General features: G+C 42.4%; 1 protein-coding gene across 10 annotated transcripts in view; it reads right to left on the bottom strand.

The window, feature by feature from the left end:
* Positions 1-18,482, bottom strand: part of PLCH2 (phospholipase C eta 2) — an 816,520-nt gene that overhangs the window by 707,911 nt on the left and 90,127 nt on the right. For 2 of the 10 annotated variants that reach the window (XM_073656907.1, XM_073656906.1), the window contains one exon: positions 17,223-17,314. The exons of 5 other annotated variants lie outside the window; for them this stretch is intronic. The gene's annotated coding sequence lies outside the window, so the exon portion shown is untranslated. 3 more of the 10 variants (XM_073656909.1, XM_073656910.1, XM_073656911.1) reach the window with 3 other exon arrangements.

The following is an 18,482-nucleotide window of genomic DNA, read 5'->3' as shown; positions in this document are numbered from 1 at the left end:
CGGTCCACACACCATCCTTACCCGGGAGTGGAATATCACACCTCTGGTTGAGGTGCAATACCTCTGTAGCGACCGAACCCACGGGGCGCTACATTGCAACTATAGGGATGGGGCTACATCTAACTTTGGTCGTAACACAGGTCATTCGGTCAAAGATCATTATGCATAGCTGCTACATCACAGAGCAATAAAAGGGTACCACGACAAGTGAATCGCAAGAATCAGACATGATCAGCCCCAGCCTAATTTTAATTATGCATAAAAAGTCACAATCTGTAAAAATTCAACATCATTGGGTGACATTTGACACATCAGAGCACGTGAACAAACAGTTTTCTTTCCATCAAAGAAAATCGGTCTGATTATGCTAATCAAACTCTGATCAGAATGGGATCTGATTTTCTTGGAGGTGGACAGAAAAAAAAAAGTTTATCCACCTTCTCCATTATGTCAGTCCATGAAAATCGGACTTCTCTGGGATGTCATAGACTTGAATGGGCGACTGCCATCCGATTCCCGAAGACAAATCGTGCATTCCGCGATTGTTTTCCTTGGAAGAAATAGAAAATGTGCACAACTCCATAGAATAACATGGGTAAGAGTGCTTTAAGTCAAAAACACAATTAGCAATCATCCGATTTATACAGTCGTGTGCAGGAGCCCTTAGTTTCTTACTCTTATATAACACTGAAAAAGTTGAGCTGGTGTAATCTGCGCCAAATGTATTATTATGGCGCAACATTTAATAGTTAAATACATTATTAAGACATATTAAGTTAAAAGAAGGAAATGCTTCAATTAGAGTAGAAAAGTGTCTACAAAAGTTGTTTGCTTCCCTGGAGGACCCAACAAGTCCATACACAGTAGACGCACAGCTCGTTGATCAATGGCGGCCAAGTAATACAGTACTTGATTTCCCTGTGGAGGGAGTGCAGAGAAATTAAACTCTAGTTACCAGGTTTCCCTGCGGATTACAGCTGATCAAAGGGTGTTCCAACAGTTGGAAATATTAAGACCGGCTAATTTTTTTCTTGGACACTATTTTTTAATCATGTAACATTTTTATTTATTTATTATTATTTATGAGAACATTTTCTTTCCAGCCTCCCTCCGAAAAGTGTCCCCACATAATAACTATGGCTCATCCAACTACAGTAATATCCTGTACCACAACAAATTGCTCATGAGAGTATTACAAGATGAGATCGCTTTGTTATTCCAAAAATCCAAGTATTTTATTCTCCATATTAACAGAAACACACAGACATCGTTGATCATTAATGGAAAATTCTGCCCGAGACTAAACTAATTGGTGTCAACCCTGATATATCTAGCCAATTAGACCAAATGGCGTCAAATTTTTATTTTACGTCTGGCATTTCAAATAAATGTGTATTTTCGATGGAGACCTACTAATTAATTTTGTCTATAAATTCGTTCTTGGTAGGAGGTTCTTTGCTATAAGTTTCCTGGTCATATGTGACAGCGTTGGTGTCACGCAAGGTGTGGGAAAGACTTAGTGCAACACAAAGGGAAGAAAGAAAGGGAGCCCAGACTCTAGGGAACAGGGGGGAAAGTGGAGACCTCCTAGGTTGATCTAGTGTCACCCTGTCTCCCCTAACGTCGCTGTATTGGCTCTTCACCAATCGCTGCAAGCGTACCTCGCCCTGTATTTCCCTGGCATTTGGAGATGAGCACTAGTCGATCTCCACTAAACACTATAGACAACAAGGTTAGACAAACAGGGGGAAATAGCTTAGCTTTAGACTACGCCAGACAAATACGCATGTGTCCTCAAGCTCCAGTGAGGACAAAGTACTGCTCTTGCTAAAGCCTTCACAGGTAGTAATGAATATTGCTGGCACCTCCCTCTAGAACACACCAGGTATTTATACACCCAGGCCAGGGAGTTAATTAGCCAGAGGGAGATAGCCGCTGGGTCCTAGACAGAGCCTCTAAGAAGATGTTTGTAATGCCAAATGTAGAGATCTCCTGCAACCAACTGCAGGGCAACTGTCAGTCATTTCTGACACACCCGTGACAGTTCGGTGTGGATCCACTGTCCGGGCTTATCCGGGAGGGACATAATAAGTGGCTACTTGGTTTTCACTAGAGCTGCTGATGGTGAGGCTATACTTGGACCATTAGGGTAGCCACAAAGTGACACTCCAGGGCAGTCTCCAGACCTGCAGCAGTTGACCAACGAGTTAAGGTAGGAATATGAGGTACAGAGGGCACAGGGAGAGACTTAATCAGACAGTCTGAGGCTGGGGAAGATAGCACAGGATCAAAATACGGAGCCTGGGTCAGGGTTGCAGAGGTCAGAAGAAATGAAACAAGCCAGGTCGGTAACAGGAGAGACAACACTATAACATACCTATCAGGATCTTAGGAGATGAACTGCACTAGGAACCTAAGTCCAGGCAATGTGTGGAGGGCGGAGCTGCCTAATATGTCCCCTGCTGGAAGGGAATGGACCAGGGAAGTTAAACTCTGCAAGATACACAGGAGTTAAGTTCCTGCAGAGTCTGGCCGTGCCTCCCTATAGCCAGATGGAGACTCTTCAGCAACAGTAGGATGCAAGAGACCGTTGTCAGTCAGTGCTGGGGGTGTGATTATAGCCGCTGCTCACTGTGTACTGAGCGGTGACTGAAGCCACGTCAGCCCACCCCTATGACTGAAAGCCGAGTCTGCCAGGAGGAATAAAGTTAGTTTTCTTCGGGCAGAGGGGCTCTCAGTGCATGCAGCAGGCATCTTCAGAATGCTTTTAACCTGCAGATTAACCCCATATCTGCAGGTAATAGCATTTTTTTACATGACAGATTCCCTTTAAATTTCCAGCTTCTAAATCCCTCTAAACTGTCTAGTTCCAGGAGCCATGGCATGTGCAAAATTGGAGTGGGCTGTATACGTTCTATAATCTCCAACAAATCATTTGCCTTCCACCCCATCTTGTGAATTATATATAAAGTTGGAAACCTCTTAGAATGAGTTTTATACGTGAAAGTCTCTAAGGGGTCAAACAGTTGTCACATATTGAAAAATTGTTGCAGCAGGGTTTTGTTAGAGGTATTATCTGTTAAAGGGGTGGATATAGACAGAATTGTGTCCCGGTGCAAAGACAGTATATGGGCCCTTTGCAATCCAACAGCTCATGCTCATAATGCACAATTCTACATGCTTAGGAGGTGGAAGTGGCCCCCTTTCCTCTTGGGTCCCTGTATGGCTCACAGGTTATACCAATGATTTGTCCACCCCTAATCTGTCATTCTTCATCATCTGAGTTGCTGAATTGAACAGCTAAGAAATAAATGCAGGGGTATGGCACTGTCAGTCCACCATTGTCTCTGCTTCTGTACAAAGTTTCCAGAATTCTAGTATTTCCTTTTCACCATATCAGCTCTCTAAGGAGACAATTAATCTTATGAAAAAATCCCAGGATAAAAAGTTCAGAATTGGATATTATTATGGACTCTCGTATCACTAAGTATTTACTAACTGTTTTACTTGCTAAAGGAAAGCTTGTTTGATCCAAATTAACAATGTGCTCATCTATTGGTATCAAATCCAATTTATTCCAATTAATGGTCAACCCTCAGTATTGGCCAAAAAGATCATATACTGACATAGCATTGCGTAGCGATATCTCCACATCTTGAAGAAACAGAAGCATGTTGTAATGGTGGCTAGTCACTTCTTACAGACAATCGGTGAGACAGGGGAGTAAAGGAGTCTGGGGTCAAATACCAGGAGCATAAGTCAAAAGCAAAGGGGCAAGACAAACGAATAGTCAAATGGCAAAGTACAAGGTCAGGCAATGAAGATCAGAGTACATCAAAGGCAAAGGGGCAATGCAAACGAATAGTCAAAAGGCAAAGTCCAAGGTCAGGCAACAAAGATAAGAGTACATCAAAGGCAAAAGGGGCAATACAAATGAATAGTCAAAAGTCAGGCAACAAAGATCAGAACAGCAGAACACAGATAACTAGGAACACACACCACCGAGCAAAGCTATGGCTGGCAATGATCTGTCCACTGTCAGCTAGCTAAGTAGCCAGGTAATCACCCAGAAAGGGTGACACCTCGAAGAAACTCAGCAGGCCCAGATTGATTGGGCTGCTGGACAATCCTTAATCTGCATGGGGATATCCCGGCATGTCCCAGCCCTTGATTGGGTGGTGAGGCTATCCCATTCACAAAAACTGACAGCCCAGCATGCCCCTGAAATCCATATGGTGGCGGAGCTGTCACTCACCGAGTCCCTAGGACACAGTGAGTGGAGGAATCGTGACACATGTAATCAGCACAGAAGGCTATTTTTTCTTCAACATGACCAAATATAAATCCAATAATAGATGGGTGAGCTCTGATAAATGCAGCCATTGTGGAAAGTGGGGAGACAGAGGGCAAATGCATGAATAAGTCACACATCGACCTGAACCTTTGCTCTTGGAACCTTATATAATAGTTGAACTGCTGATACACATTTTTGTCCAAACCCCATTTTTGCCAACACATCTGTTAGGCTCACTAGGTGAAGTGTATCCTCTAAGCCCCAGGTCAGGGTGGGCACATGGACGCTTGGCGTTGATGCAGCAAGCAGGAAGGCACATGGGCAGCAAGGACTTGGCACACTCAGGAATCTCAGGAGAACAGGACAAATGAAGTGGAACCCAGCAGGGATGGAAGCAAGAAAAGCACAGTATGCACAGAAGGTGGAGCACGTTGAGGTCTGCACACTCAATCCCAAGACACAGGTGAGTATGTCAATGAGCCTTAAATAGGTCTAGGGAGATGATGTAATTGATCCTGCAACCTGCAAAACCCAACGTGGAGCACAGCAGAGGGCAGCGGACCCAGGGGAAGGAAGCGAAGCCTGGGATGCCCAGGACAGGATTGAAACAACATCCCACAAATATTCCCATTCTATACTATCGAAGATTTTGGCTCCAAAGATACTTTTTAACAAAACAAATTGTTCATTTAAATAAATGAAATTTAGGAAACCAGAGAGCTCATAAAGTTCATATTTCTGTTCTTTTGGAGAAATACATTTGACAATTTATTTAAACAATTTATTTTCTGAGGCATACAAACTTTTTTTTACTCAAGTTAAAAAGCAATGCCAATGGAACAGATTGGAATTAATGCCATAATCAAGCCACTGACTGGTAATTTGTTTCAAACCCATTCAGCTGGGACGGAGCTGTTCCTTTACTCTTTTTGATACAATGAGAAAAAAGTGATTAAATATCTGAATGCACAAACCACTGGCTTAAAAAAGGTATCAAGCACCAAACAGATGGTGAGTACCAATTTTCCAAGTTTCTCATGTTTATGCTGCTATACTGTATAAATTGAGACAGGTTTTTTTTTTTTTCATTCCAGCCTGGTCCTGTCATTAGATCCTTGAATTTCTCTTGCCTCCAGCAAAGGAGATGAACGATTATCTCCTTTACTGGCAAATCTGTCTTTATGGATTGACAACAGATAAGCAAATGAGCTTATAAATACCCTCCTACCAGGAATCCTAGCCTGACACAAGATATCATTGGTGGAAACAGATTATAATCTATCTCATAATCACTATGATTAATAGTTAGGCGAAATTAAAGCTTCAGGATATTGGTTCATATCAGGAGATGGGTTACATATCCCTTCCTTAAAGGAATACTAAATACAGAAAATGCACAAAAAAGGAACAAAAGCTATTCCAGCAATTCCTTCCTTAATCGCCCCCTTTACTTTGATTCTAATTTGTTTCATATAATAATTGAAACTGAGAAATGTATAAAGAAATCTTCTCTGTGAGTCTTAGGAGATCAGCCATGTCCTACTAGCCCTGACCAGCAACGATGGAACTGATCAGTGGAAGATTATGTGTTCTCCGTAGGGTTTCTACAAAATTGACTGTTCAGGATCTTGCAGAAAATGCTACAGACTAACAAACAGTGACGACAACTATATTACATGTATAATATAAACATTCCTGTCTTCGTTTAGTGTTCCTTTAATGTACAGTTTGTACTAAAGTTGGCCGTTTTGTAGCAGGTTTCTTAAACTAGTTTGCAAGTTTGCTTTTTTTTTTACTAGACAGTAGTGATGAGCGAGCATGCTCGTTACTCGAGATTTACGAGCATGCTCGGGTGTTTTCCGAGTATCTTCAGCGTACTCTGTGATATGTTTGAGTCACTCCGTGCATATGATTTGCGACTGTTTGACAGCTTTAATACATGTGAGGAATGCTTGTTTCTTAGGCATTCCTCACATGTATTAAAACTATCAAACAGACTCAAATCATGCACACGGAGTGACACAAACATAACAGCCGAGCACACTGAAGATACTCGGCGAGCACTCGAGCATGCTCGCCGAAAGGGTTAACAGAACATACTCGCTCATCACTACTAGACAGCAGATAACTGGTTGACAACTGACAAGATAAAACTGTCCCATGGTAATTTACCTCCTTAAAGTGGTGTGCTCATCTTCTGTCTTCAGGAGTGCACCGCTCCTCTGCCTCTTGGCTTCCTGCTTGCCAGGGGGCTGGTGCACTCCGGATGATTGACAGTTCAGATCAGTGGCATAGTCAGGCTGTTGGCCTAAATTGTGCACTTTCTTATGCTGCTAGCAGAGGCAGTTTTGTCTTTGCAGTATGGGAGGAGCGCTGGGGGCCTAAAGTTGGCTGGATCCAGTGAGCAGCAAGTAATTATGTAGCAAACAGCTTGCACGTGCTCGCTTCTTGCCTAGGAAACCAGACACTCTGGGATTTCTGGTAACCTTGTCAATGAACAATAAACTTCTAGAAGTCAAGAACGGAGAGAATTTTTAATAAGAATTAGGCCGACCATATCTTCTCTCATCTGAGAAAATCAGTCCGATTATGCTAATCACACTCTGATCAGAGTTTGATCACCGTGTGATCCTATTTTCTTGGATGAGGAGATGATGGAAAAAAAATTCTCCATCTTCTCCATTTTGTCAGTCCATGAAATCAGACTGCACTCAAATGTCCTCAGAGAATGAGACTTCTTCTGGCAATTACAAATGGCTGTCGAGAGATCCAGGAATCCAGGACAGCAATCAGCTTATCATGGACATGGCTCTATATAAAGCCTCATTCAGATGTCAATTTCTCAAGTACGTGTTCTACCTGTAATTCCAAAAATGGGAAAAGGTAAAGGGACGGCACATTCAATTTTAATAAAAAAAAAACTCTTCAAGGCTTATTTTGTATCCATTGCGTTAAAAACCATATGCTGGTAATGGCATTTGGACATTGTATTACATTTGGACCTTGACAGAAGACGTACTCAATATAGAGCTGTTCACATGTTCATGGGTTTTTTTTTTTAGGACGGTGAGTCTGCAAAAAAATCAGCAAGACATGTCCGTTTTGTATCTGTGTCATGGAATAAAATTACCCATACAAATCTATGGGTATGTGAAAATCCATCCCGGTCAACACATGGATGGCATCAGTGTGCTGTCCATAATTACGACTGCAAAGTATAGGAGAAGTTTTTTAGCCTATATATTTTTTATTCATACGTGAAAAACACTGAAGGTAAAAAGTGACACATTGATGAAACTCAGATCCAAAACACTGATGATGCTCAGATTTATGTGAAAAATCATTGACCTCTGAATGGGATCTAAAGACATTTTTTATCAGACACGTGATAGAATTTGAAAGAATAATTCAATGAATATATAGTGAGTGATAACCATTACATTAATAGGTTGCACCTGTATAAGTAACCATAAAAATGCACAATCTGTGTCTACAATTCTTGCAATACTCTGTCGATACGTAATTAATGTGCTGTAGAGAACTTTTCACTTACTGCACATATTTTAGTCTAAGGAAAGGAAATCAACGCAAGTCTTTGCTTGTCCTGCATCACATCACCTAATCAAACAAAGCAAACGTTCTTGTGGGATTCTGCAAGTACCAAGTAATGACGTACGTACAGAAATCATCCGGCTACAATGAAAAGTTTCCGTGATGAAGAAATTAGACAGTGATTTTCTAAAGAGGTATGTACACGTTCACACAAAGAACCGGAACATTCTCAATCACTTTCTTACAGCTTTGTTTGGTTTTCGACATTGTGTTTTTGGACAATTGTTTTATTTTATTAATGTTAGGATGGACTTCTCTTTTTTTTAAGCAGGTTTTGATGGTGGCTATTACGACATGGGGGGACAAAAGCAAAACCCAAGTGCTGATTCCATATACTAGTATGAAAAATATGGTAAAGGATTCCCAACATTACAAGTGATTACCTATCTACAGGACTCCCACCGGTCCCGAGAAAGGAGTTCTGAAATGTCCTTCGGTAACAGAGCGATGGTGCGCATGGAAGCCTTAAAACAATAGTTGTCAATGAGACTCCCATGGAAAGCTGAGTGTGCATCTATGGTCTCCACTTCATTTTAACATGTTATCTCAGAGCCCCGTTCTCGGATCACTGGGGGTACCTGTGGTTGGACCACTGCCGATCAGCAAGTTACATCTATTGATAGGTGATAACTTTCAATTTTGAGGATAGCCCTTTCAAGATTATCTAAACTCTTTTTTAAATTGAATTATCGATTCGCCTTTGCAAGGTCCTAAGTGTCACAATTATCTTGCCGTTATTAAACCTATAAAGAAAGACTACACATACTATAGAAAATTCAAATACATAATTTATTATTAACATATAAAAGCATTTAAAACATGTATGTTGAGACGGTCTTATAAATATCAATAAAGAATGAGTAGTTATTTTTACATTAATCCAATTAATCAAAATATAGCTAAAAAATGGCTCCTAAATATAGCAATTGATATAGTGTTATAGGGAGGATTAAAATAGATACATGATAGTAGAATAAGGGGAAGATGACGTCCCTAAATATGGTAAATGTTCCTAATATATAAATTCCATTCTGCAATATCACAGTGTCACCACTAACAGAGATAGATATGTAGGGAAAGAAGTGCTTAGTGCATAAAATAGTAATTCATAAAAAGTAAAAGTTATTTGGATTGATAATGAAAAATATATAGAACACTATATGCAAATATCCAATAAAGTGCAATAATAAGTATGCAAAAAGTGACTGCAAAGTACAAAAGGAGTGCTACATATAATGTGCTGCATACTGTGGCATAAATGACTATGTCTTCCTCATAAGCATGTAATGGATGAGTCCTTCCTGATGCCTCCACTAGTGTTGTGCGAACGTGCTCGGCTAAGGGGTTATCCGAAAATGCTCGAGGTCTAGTCCTAACCGTGGCTGCATGTCTCGCGGCTGTTAGACAGCCACGATGCATGCAGTGATTGCCTGTTTGTCAGGCAATCCCTGCATGTCTTGCAGCTTTCATACAGCTGAGAATCATGCAGCCGTGGTGACGCAAACATATTTTCCGAGCACGCCAAAGATACTCGGTTAGGACTCAAGCGTACTCGGGTAACTCCTTATCCGACCCCATCACACAGCACTAGCCTCCACATAAAAGACCACACATGGACAAAAGATAAGAAATAGTAAACATAATAAGACTATATCAAACAAACTACTTCACCTCTGATGTTTGCATCCAACACACATTTCTTCATTGCTTCATCAGGGGGCATATACAGCAAACAGGGACCAGAATCTGTTATTTATGTGGCAAGTAACCAATGAGGAAACATAAAAAGGAGGGCTACATATAATATGCCGAGTACTTTGGCACTGATGACTATGTCTCCCTCATAAGCATATAATGGATGAGCCCTTCCTGATGGCTCCACATAAGAGACCACACAGGGCCAAAAGATAAGAAACATTAAACATGGATCAAGCAAGCCACATCAACTCTGATGTTTGCACCTGATGCACGTTTCGCTATAGCTTCATCAGGGGACAGATACAGCAAAGAGGGGCCAAAGGCTGTTATTTATGTCGCAAGTAACCAATGAGGAAACATAAAAGGGACCTGTTGCTGGAACTTCCATCATTTGATTGGCTAATGATCATTAAGTGTAGGATGTGTGTCACATCACAGATCACATGATCGGGAGTCACAAAACAGGACCTGAAGTAGGAAGTGCTGACAATCAGTAAGCTGCTATTAGCTAACAGACCTGTATAACATCAATCATTGTCTTGCCATGTAAACAGGCTGAAAATCTAGCAAAATGCTTATTCATTGGGTGAAATTATGTTTTCTGCGGCACAAAAGATCTTCGTCGTCAGTGGTGCAACATCCTGTGTAAACAAGGCTCGTACTGCTGAGACCTGTGGTACCTTGTGTGCACTGAGCGATCTAGTATAGATGGAAGAGTGGAGCAGAGAAACTCCTACTGGAATATGGATATTACTATATCTGTTTTTCAAAGCAGTCACTAAAAAACAGTGTGAACTAGGCAGATAAAACAGCACTTTCATTATGAATTTAGAGATAGAAGGAAGCAAAATAAGGTTATGGAGTTGTGAGGAGCAGGCCATGGTCTAAAGACTATTGGACGTGCACTTAGAGCAGAATCCACGGCTCTAAGGGATGTAGACTTTTTCCAGCACGGAGCACCGGTTACGTCCATCTTATTGTTTTATTAGAGATTTGCTTGTTGTGTTTTATTAGAGATTTGCTAGCTGTGTTTTATTAGAGATTTGCTTGCTCATCAGTTTAAGGTGCACAAATCTCTCCTGAAAAGTGTTCAGCCTCAGGTATCAATGTTTCCATTCATTGACAGTAAGCAGAGAAAGATGTGTGGTCTAGATCTTATGATCTAGACATGGGATTGGTAATCAGGTAAAGCAACCATTACTCTTAAGGCCCCGTCACACTTAGCGACGCTGCAACGATCCCGACAATACGACCTGTCAGGGATCGTTGCTGCGTCGCTATGTGGTCGCTGGTGAGCTGTCAAACAGGCAGGCTCACCAACAATCAGGGGAGCAGCGACATCGTGGAAAGAATCTTTCCACGATGTCCTGCTCCTGGTTACGAGCCTGCTGAAGCAGGAGCAGGCTGGTAACTATGGTAAACATCGGGTTACTAGGGGCACACGCGCACCTAGTAACCCGTTGTTTATCATGGTTACCACTCTGCTACAGTGAGCGGGAGGTTACCGCTCACTTTAGCAGGCTCGTAACCATGATAAACAACGGGTTACTAAGTGCGCGTGTGCCCCTAGTAACCCGATGTTTACCATAGTTACCAGCCTGATCGCTGCTTCCGCTGGTCACACACAGCGATGTGTGCTGACCAGCGGGAGAGCAACGACCAAAAAATGGTCCAGGACACTTTGCAGTGATCAGCGACCTCACTGCAGGGGCCTGATCGTTGCAAAGTGTCACATATAGCGACATCGCTGGTGAGGTCGCTGTTGCGTCACCAAAACCGTGACACAGCAGCGATCTCGCTAGCGATCTCGCTATGTGAGACGGGGGCTTAACTCTTGTTAGTGTCTCAGGGACTTCAATTAAGCCATTGTTCTCCCAGTCACTAGTCCCATTATGTGAATGGGGATAGTAGACCCAGTGGAGCCGTCACCACCGGGGATCTCACATGCATTCCTAGGTGAGAGGCTCGGCATCAGTAAAATACCCCCACTAATGCACAGTTAGCTTTGCAGGGGAGTGTTTCCCGAGAGCTGGGCTCGATTCCAGGGGACGGCTTGGGTTATTTAGGACACTGGTAAGGGAATGGGGAGGTTGTTACTGGCTGGAGCTGAATACATGTGCTACGGTCGTGGTATCCGTTGTCTGGAGGATCATGAGCTGTTACTGCAGACTATACCGGAATGAGATACAAAATCTGTAAGTCAACCAAAAGTTGGGAGACAGTGGGTATCGCCTGGTACAGGGGCAGTGGAACTACCGGTCCCGGGTTGGGATCTTGTGGACTGGGGGCTTCTCATTGTGGCCATCAACTTGGAGATGCTGTAAGATCGTGGACAGAAGAAATAAAACTAATTGTATCATTAACCTGCCAAGGTGATTATTACAACCGCAACCTTAGATCTTCACAGTATATTACAAAGATTCTTACCTTTGCAAAGGGTAATCTTTAATTAAATTATAAAAAAAATTAAAATGAAAAAAAAAAAGTTAATTACTCTTTAAGTTCTATCCGAGGGCCAGCAAGCTATTGGTAAAAGCTGTCAATATCAGCTATAGGAACCTATAGGTAGCAAACAGAGGTGAGCACCTTTTTATTTTATTAAGAAGACCCTTCTTTTTTAGGCGTCTAACACAGATCATTTACAAAAATATATCCAAAACAATTCAAAGGTTTGCCACCTTTGTAGTAAAGCCAGGTAATTAACACCGGCTGTAAGCAGCTTTTGCCCAGTCCTTTACTTTGATCTCTCAAAAACATAATGGTTAATTGTCAAAACTCATTAGAGCCCTTTCAACAGGTCCACAGACTTGTCAGTCTTCAGCAGTGGAATTCAGCAGGTGAACTTAGCAGAGGCACAGAAGATGTCTCCGGGACAAGCTGACAGGCGGAGACATTTAATATTTTATCTTACTTCCGTGTCTTCCCAAGAAGATATCAACTCACCAAACAGCTGTCTGTTCCATTCCAGCGGTAATTCTCTTAGTTCTTCCAAAAGTGTATAAACACCTTATTCTCATTAATTAATGAAGACTTTGTTTATAACTTCCCATTAATATTTATTGTCGGGGGCAAAGAAGTTCCCACAGCAATATGAAACAATCAAAATGAACTAAAGGCAGTTTGTGATACTTTGGAGACAAAATATGACATTAATATTACTATTAGTTGCAACATACTGCCATCTTCAAACAAACTATACTTCAAGGCAAATATTCTAAGACTTTCTGTCCAACGAGGATTAGAAGAGGAGTGAAATATATAATAAAAAAAAAATATTCAGCAGTGATGTTGCAGTGTGCGTAACAGCTCTGCTATAAAGGTCCTGTTATACCTGTCACTGGTGTATCAAGTGTGACAGACAGTCGCTCTAGATCCGGCTGTAGAAGGTCACTGCGCTTGGCATTGCAGAGGCCTTCTTGATCCTCTCATCTCTGTAGTGTAGTGATATCCTTCTTCCTTTAGGACCCAGCAGCAACCTCCACCTTCTGCTGCTAATTGACACACCGTTGCTTGGTAGTTAAAAACTCTCAGAGTCTCCAGAGAGTCATCGGTGATAGTTCTATGTTCCTCTGTTCATGCCTGGAGTACTAGTAGTCGGTTAGTTTTTTCTTGGACTTCCCTTGGAAAACAGTTGGCATTATCTTTCTGGTGTCTTCTCAAGCTAAGTGTATCCCCTTTGTTTGTTTACCTTTCTGTCTTTAGTTACAATGGGGCCTGACTAGTGCTCACCTCGTCCCCTCCCTACCTAGGGCAAGCTCTAGGGACATTCAGGGTTTAGGTTCCTGCTCGGCGATAGGTGTGGAACCTATATAGGGACGATAGGGTAGTCAAAGTGATATTAGATCTGCCTAGGGATCTCCACTCCCCCTTTCCCTAGTTGTTGGGCTTTCTTCCCCCTCTTCCCGTCGTTGTACACTTGTTCCTTCCCTCATCTTGCGTGACAATACCACTGTGCTTTCTTAGAAGATCATTGCACTCAATTATTGTCCTGGTGTCTGAACAGTCGAGGTATTAATACTACAGATAGGACCGTCCTGTCATGGGTGTGTAAGAGGTGACAGACAGTCACCTTGCAGTTGGTTGCAGGAGATCTCTACGTTTGGCATTGCAGACAGCTGCTTAGATAAGAGGCTGTCTTTAGGATCGAGCGGCTACCTCTCTCTTGCTAATTAGCTCTCTGGCCTGGGTGTATATATACCTGGTGTGTCCATTTCTACTTGTGAAGCTTAGCTGGAGCAGTTCTTCGTCCTCTCTGGAGCTTGAGGTCGTGTGCTTATTTGGAGTTCATCTAAAGCTAAGCCATTTCCCCTGTTTTGTCCACCCTTGTTGTCTATAGTGTTTAGTGGAGGTTGACTAGTGCTCATCTCCTTCCATCCCTAGCCGTAGCTGTACGCCAGGGATAGTAGGCCGAGGCATGCGTGTGGCGATTGCTGAGGAGGCAATATAGGGACAATAGTTGAGACATTGTGACGCTAGACCAGACTAGGAGGTCTCCATTTTTCCCCCTTTCCCTAGTGTCTGGGCTCCCTTTCCCTTTTCCCTCTGTGTTGCACTAAGTCTTCCCCACACCTGGCGTGACACGTCCCCATTGGGTACACCTTGCCGCAGTGGGATGACTTTTTCTTTTTTTTTATAAAAATAGTATTAACTATGTACCCTATGTTATTTGGGAATTGGATGTTTCACCTCCAGCAGTTCGCCCCCAGCAATTCGCCCTCGGGTACATTTCGCCCCCGCACATTTCGTAGCCAGCATTTGGCCCCTAGGATGTTTTGCCCCCGCACATTTCACATTTTGTGAGCCCCAATGGGGACAGTGCCCATAATGTCTGTAAAGTGCTGTGGAATTAATGGCGCTATATAAGTGAGTAAAATAACTATTAAAAATAAAATATCTTTGACTAGATAATGATACAAAAAGGAGAAGAAACAATAAACTTTCAAATGAAGTATGTGTAGTTAGTATGCTCACATTAGGGAAATCGCAAACCACAAAATTCATTCCAGGTGAACCAACATTATTTGGCTTAGTTTATTATGCAAAGTGAGCATTGCGGCTCATTACCATTCTTACTAATTAATGTTTTCTCATTTTGTGAGCCAAGAAAGATCTCCAGTTCTCTTTAGCCTCTTCAAATTTGCATATCATACAAAAAAAAAATATCCTCAGTCTGCATCGATGAGGTCCGGATTCCCACTAGTAAACTGTTTTTTTGTTTTTTTTTGCTTCATTATTATTTTTTTCCCCTTCAAATGACCATTTCAGAGACGGCCTTCAGAGTTTTTGTCGGTGGTTAATGAGCTCCTCGGTGCTCGGTTTGTTTGTCAACAGGCGCTGATTAAAACTTCAGCTACATCAGCAGTAATCAGTCTACGCACATTAACGAAAACTCTCAAATGAGCGGATAAAGCGGAAGAAAGTGAATGCTGCGGAGACCGCCTGGAATAACAGATTCAAGGATCAGGTGCTTCTATGATTTGGAATTAATACAATTTTTCACTGGAAGGAATGTGAGATCAGATGCTTGGAAGTAGCCGAAACAGAGATATATTCAGGTCTGGGCACGTTGTCTCCTCCATGATGGCACTACGTGGTTAGGAATGAGAAATCACAGTTCTAGGAACACAAATGGAAGGGAGAATAAAGCAGCATCTCATAGAGATCCACTCGCTGAACATCCTTCCATTAAGCTAGATGTAAGCGTAGTTATAGACATATAATTACAAGGACATTATGAAATCAAGAAGCCACAAACCGTTCACCGCAGGACTGTTATAGCACATACTGATCTTTATTGCCTGCAGGAATCTCCTGGGAGGCTGAGAGCTAATAAGTGTTGGCTCTACGGGTGAGAAACAGGAAAGCAATAGGCGTTGGAAAGATTGAGAATTAGTAACATTACCATGAGAAGTGCATTTTCCGAAAATTGTTGGAAGCCATAGTTAAAGGGAACCTGACAGGTCCCGCTTGCCCTCCAAACCACCAACTTAGACTATTTGTTGCTAAATACCCTGACTGACCATAAATCTATAGTAATTAACACCTAAACCCAGGCTTGGACTGGCCCACAGGAAAACAGGGGAATCCTCCGGTGGGCCACCACCCTCTTATATGAGCAGTACTTGTCATTATGTACAGACAAAGGCGGAATCTTATTTATTTAATAATCTACCCAGTTCATTGTTATATAAGTTTGTGATTGAGGATAATGTCACATTTGCATGGAGCTGAAATGTGGGGTCCTGGAGCTGTTTACTGGTGGGCCCTTGGCACCCTAGTCCAACACTGCCTAGACCAATGTTTAAAAAAGGCTTTATAAACTTTGCGCTTCAAGTGCTAATTAGGCCTTTGACTAGTCGATGGGGTATTGTTTTTCCCAGACTAGACAGCCTTCACAGCATGTTATGGGCGAGCGTCGTCACCAGCTCTTTGCAAAACTCCTGCATGCGCTTGGCTTTCTTCGCCCACATCATTGCTCCTCATGCGCGAGTTTTACAGAGAGCTGGTGATGACAGCAAATCACGCTATCACGCCCACAGAGTCTGCCCGAGGAAAAAAATCTCAGCATGCATGAGTTTCATCCGATATTCGGATCGCACCCGGCCATGCAAGTCAACAAGTTCGTGAAAAACTTCGGACTGCACTTGGATGACATCTGAGTTCAGTCTGATTTCCACGGACTGACACAATGGAGACGTTTTTTTTCTCCATCTTCTCTTCATCCGAGAGAATCGATCACACTCTGATCAGAATGCCATTTGCATAATTGACCTGATTGTCTCAGATGAGAAACTATACGCTTGTGTGCACCTGCCCTAAAAGTGATGAATTTGTGGCTGAGCAGTCAGTAATCCTTGGGGCCACCATGCATATACTCCCTCTCACTCCCGAATTTAAACAATGCTGGAGGTTTCTGACAGTACCTATCGGAAATATGAACATGTCAAAGAGCTACACAGATATAAGGGTCAGGGGCGGACATACCATTGGTGCAACCTGTGCAGCCGCATAGTGGCCCTAGGAGTAAGGGGCCCATTACCACCCCCAATTGCAGGTGGAATTGTGCCTTATGATGAGATTTTGTTCTGCAAATGGCCTGTAAATTGTACTTGCACTGGGGCCCTGTCTGTGTTCACTAATGATCAGGGGTGTAAGATGAGGTTAATTGCTCACCAAAACATTTCAGCTGTAAACTATCTAATATGGTCATGACTTTTTAACATCAGGTCATTTTTAGATCAAACATTTTATGCTAGGATATTTCACACATTTCTTTTTAGCACTCGGCTCCATGTCTATGTAACAAAGTACTTTCCAGCTGCTGCGATCAATAGATTATGTGTATGCAGTAAGCGCCCTCTAGTGGTGGCAATTTACCTTTTGTCTGCGAAGTTTTAGCTCAATTACAGGAAAATAAAGCTTTAACTCACAAAGTCCCCATTCACATTAAACTAAAATCAGCAGAACCTTCCAATATTTGGTGAGATCAGCTGACCATTTGAGGTGCATGGGGCCTCCCAACTCTGTCCCCAACGGATGCTGTCCGAGGAGAGAAAGATCGGTCAGATGCAACTTCAACGCCCAATCCTTTTGTTCTCAGAGGACATATGTCACTCACAGAGGTGCTTGGTATCAGCTTTATCTTCTCTCCACGTTGAATACACATAGGAGTTAGTCCTCCTGGAGGAACTTCCAGTGATCAGTTCTGCTCTGTGAAGAAAGCAGGCAGCCATTGTTCAACACTGTAGTGCCACCACAGGGAAAATTAAGCATTACACAATGTTCATTCAAATTAAAGGGGTTGTCCAAGCTTGGGGTACAAGTCTGCAGTCATTCTATGTGACTACAGGCTTGTGAATCTTCACAGCGCACAGTCACGCTGTCAGGATTTTCCATTATCGTGAGCAGGCGGTCATGTGAACACAAGTATGCAATTTGCATACTTCCAGCCACATTCTGACTAGACATGTCCGGCCTCGCTTAATTCACTTGTATTGAGCGAGGCTGTGCACTTCTAGTTGGCATGTGACCGCATGTAAGCAAGTCGCATACTGGCAGTCACGTGCCCACCAGTGCCGGCAGCGGAGAATCCTCACAGCATGCACACTGTCCGAGCCTGAACAACCCCTTTAAGGGCTTCTCTATGTAATATAGAAGATGACAAGTCTTACAGAGCAAGAGATAGTATTTTCATCCGGTCTACTTTAGCCAAGAAATGGGGGCCCTAAACAGATAGCCCCCTTGATCATTCTAGAGTTCCAAAATGGAGTATATGAAAATATGTATGGTGGCTCAGTGGTTAGCTCTGTAGCCTTGCAGCACTGGCGGTTCTGGGTTCAAATCCCACCATGGACAACATCTGCAAGGGGTTTGTATGTTCTCCCCGTGTTTGCGTGGGTTTCCTCCGGGTTCTCCGGTTTCCTCCCACACTCCAAAGATATACTGATCGGGAATCTACATTGTGAGTCTCAATGGGGACAGCAATGATATCTGTAAAGTGCTGTGGAATTAATGGTGTTATATAAGCAAAGCATAATAATAAAAAAAAATTTTAAACAGACAACCCCTCTAAAGGAATTTTCTTGCATGACCATACTTTAGATTGCTTTTTTTGTAATATGTATCAGACACATCTCGTTGTGTTACGCTGCTCTCGCCTCGTCAGGTTACGTCAGCATTCCATTGCCGAGATCAAATATTTTAATCCAGACCACAGGAATCTATCAATAAAACTGAATCAGAACGAAAAAATACATGTTTACTACCACTTATGAAGGCTGCCAAGTGGTTTTTATTGTCGGTTCAACCCATAATTCTATTTCAAGTCAGTTCGAACATGCACTGGTTAATCACCATCCAAAATGAGAAAATAAGAAGC

Source organism: Phyllobates terribilis, unplaced genomic scaffold (assembly GCF_046119375.1).
Source record: "Phyllobates terribilis strain yellow unplaced genomic scaffold, ASM4611937v1 Scaffold_12__6_contigs__length_324123572, whole genome shotgun sequence".
Lineage (NCBI taxonomy): Eukaryota > Metazoa > Chordata > Amphibia > Anura > Dendrobatidae > Phyllobates > Phyllobates terribilis.
This window is presented reverse-complemented; position numbering and strand designations above follow the sequence as displayed.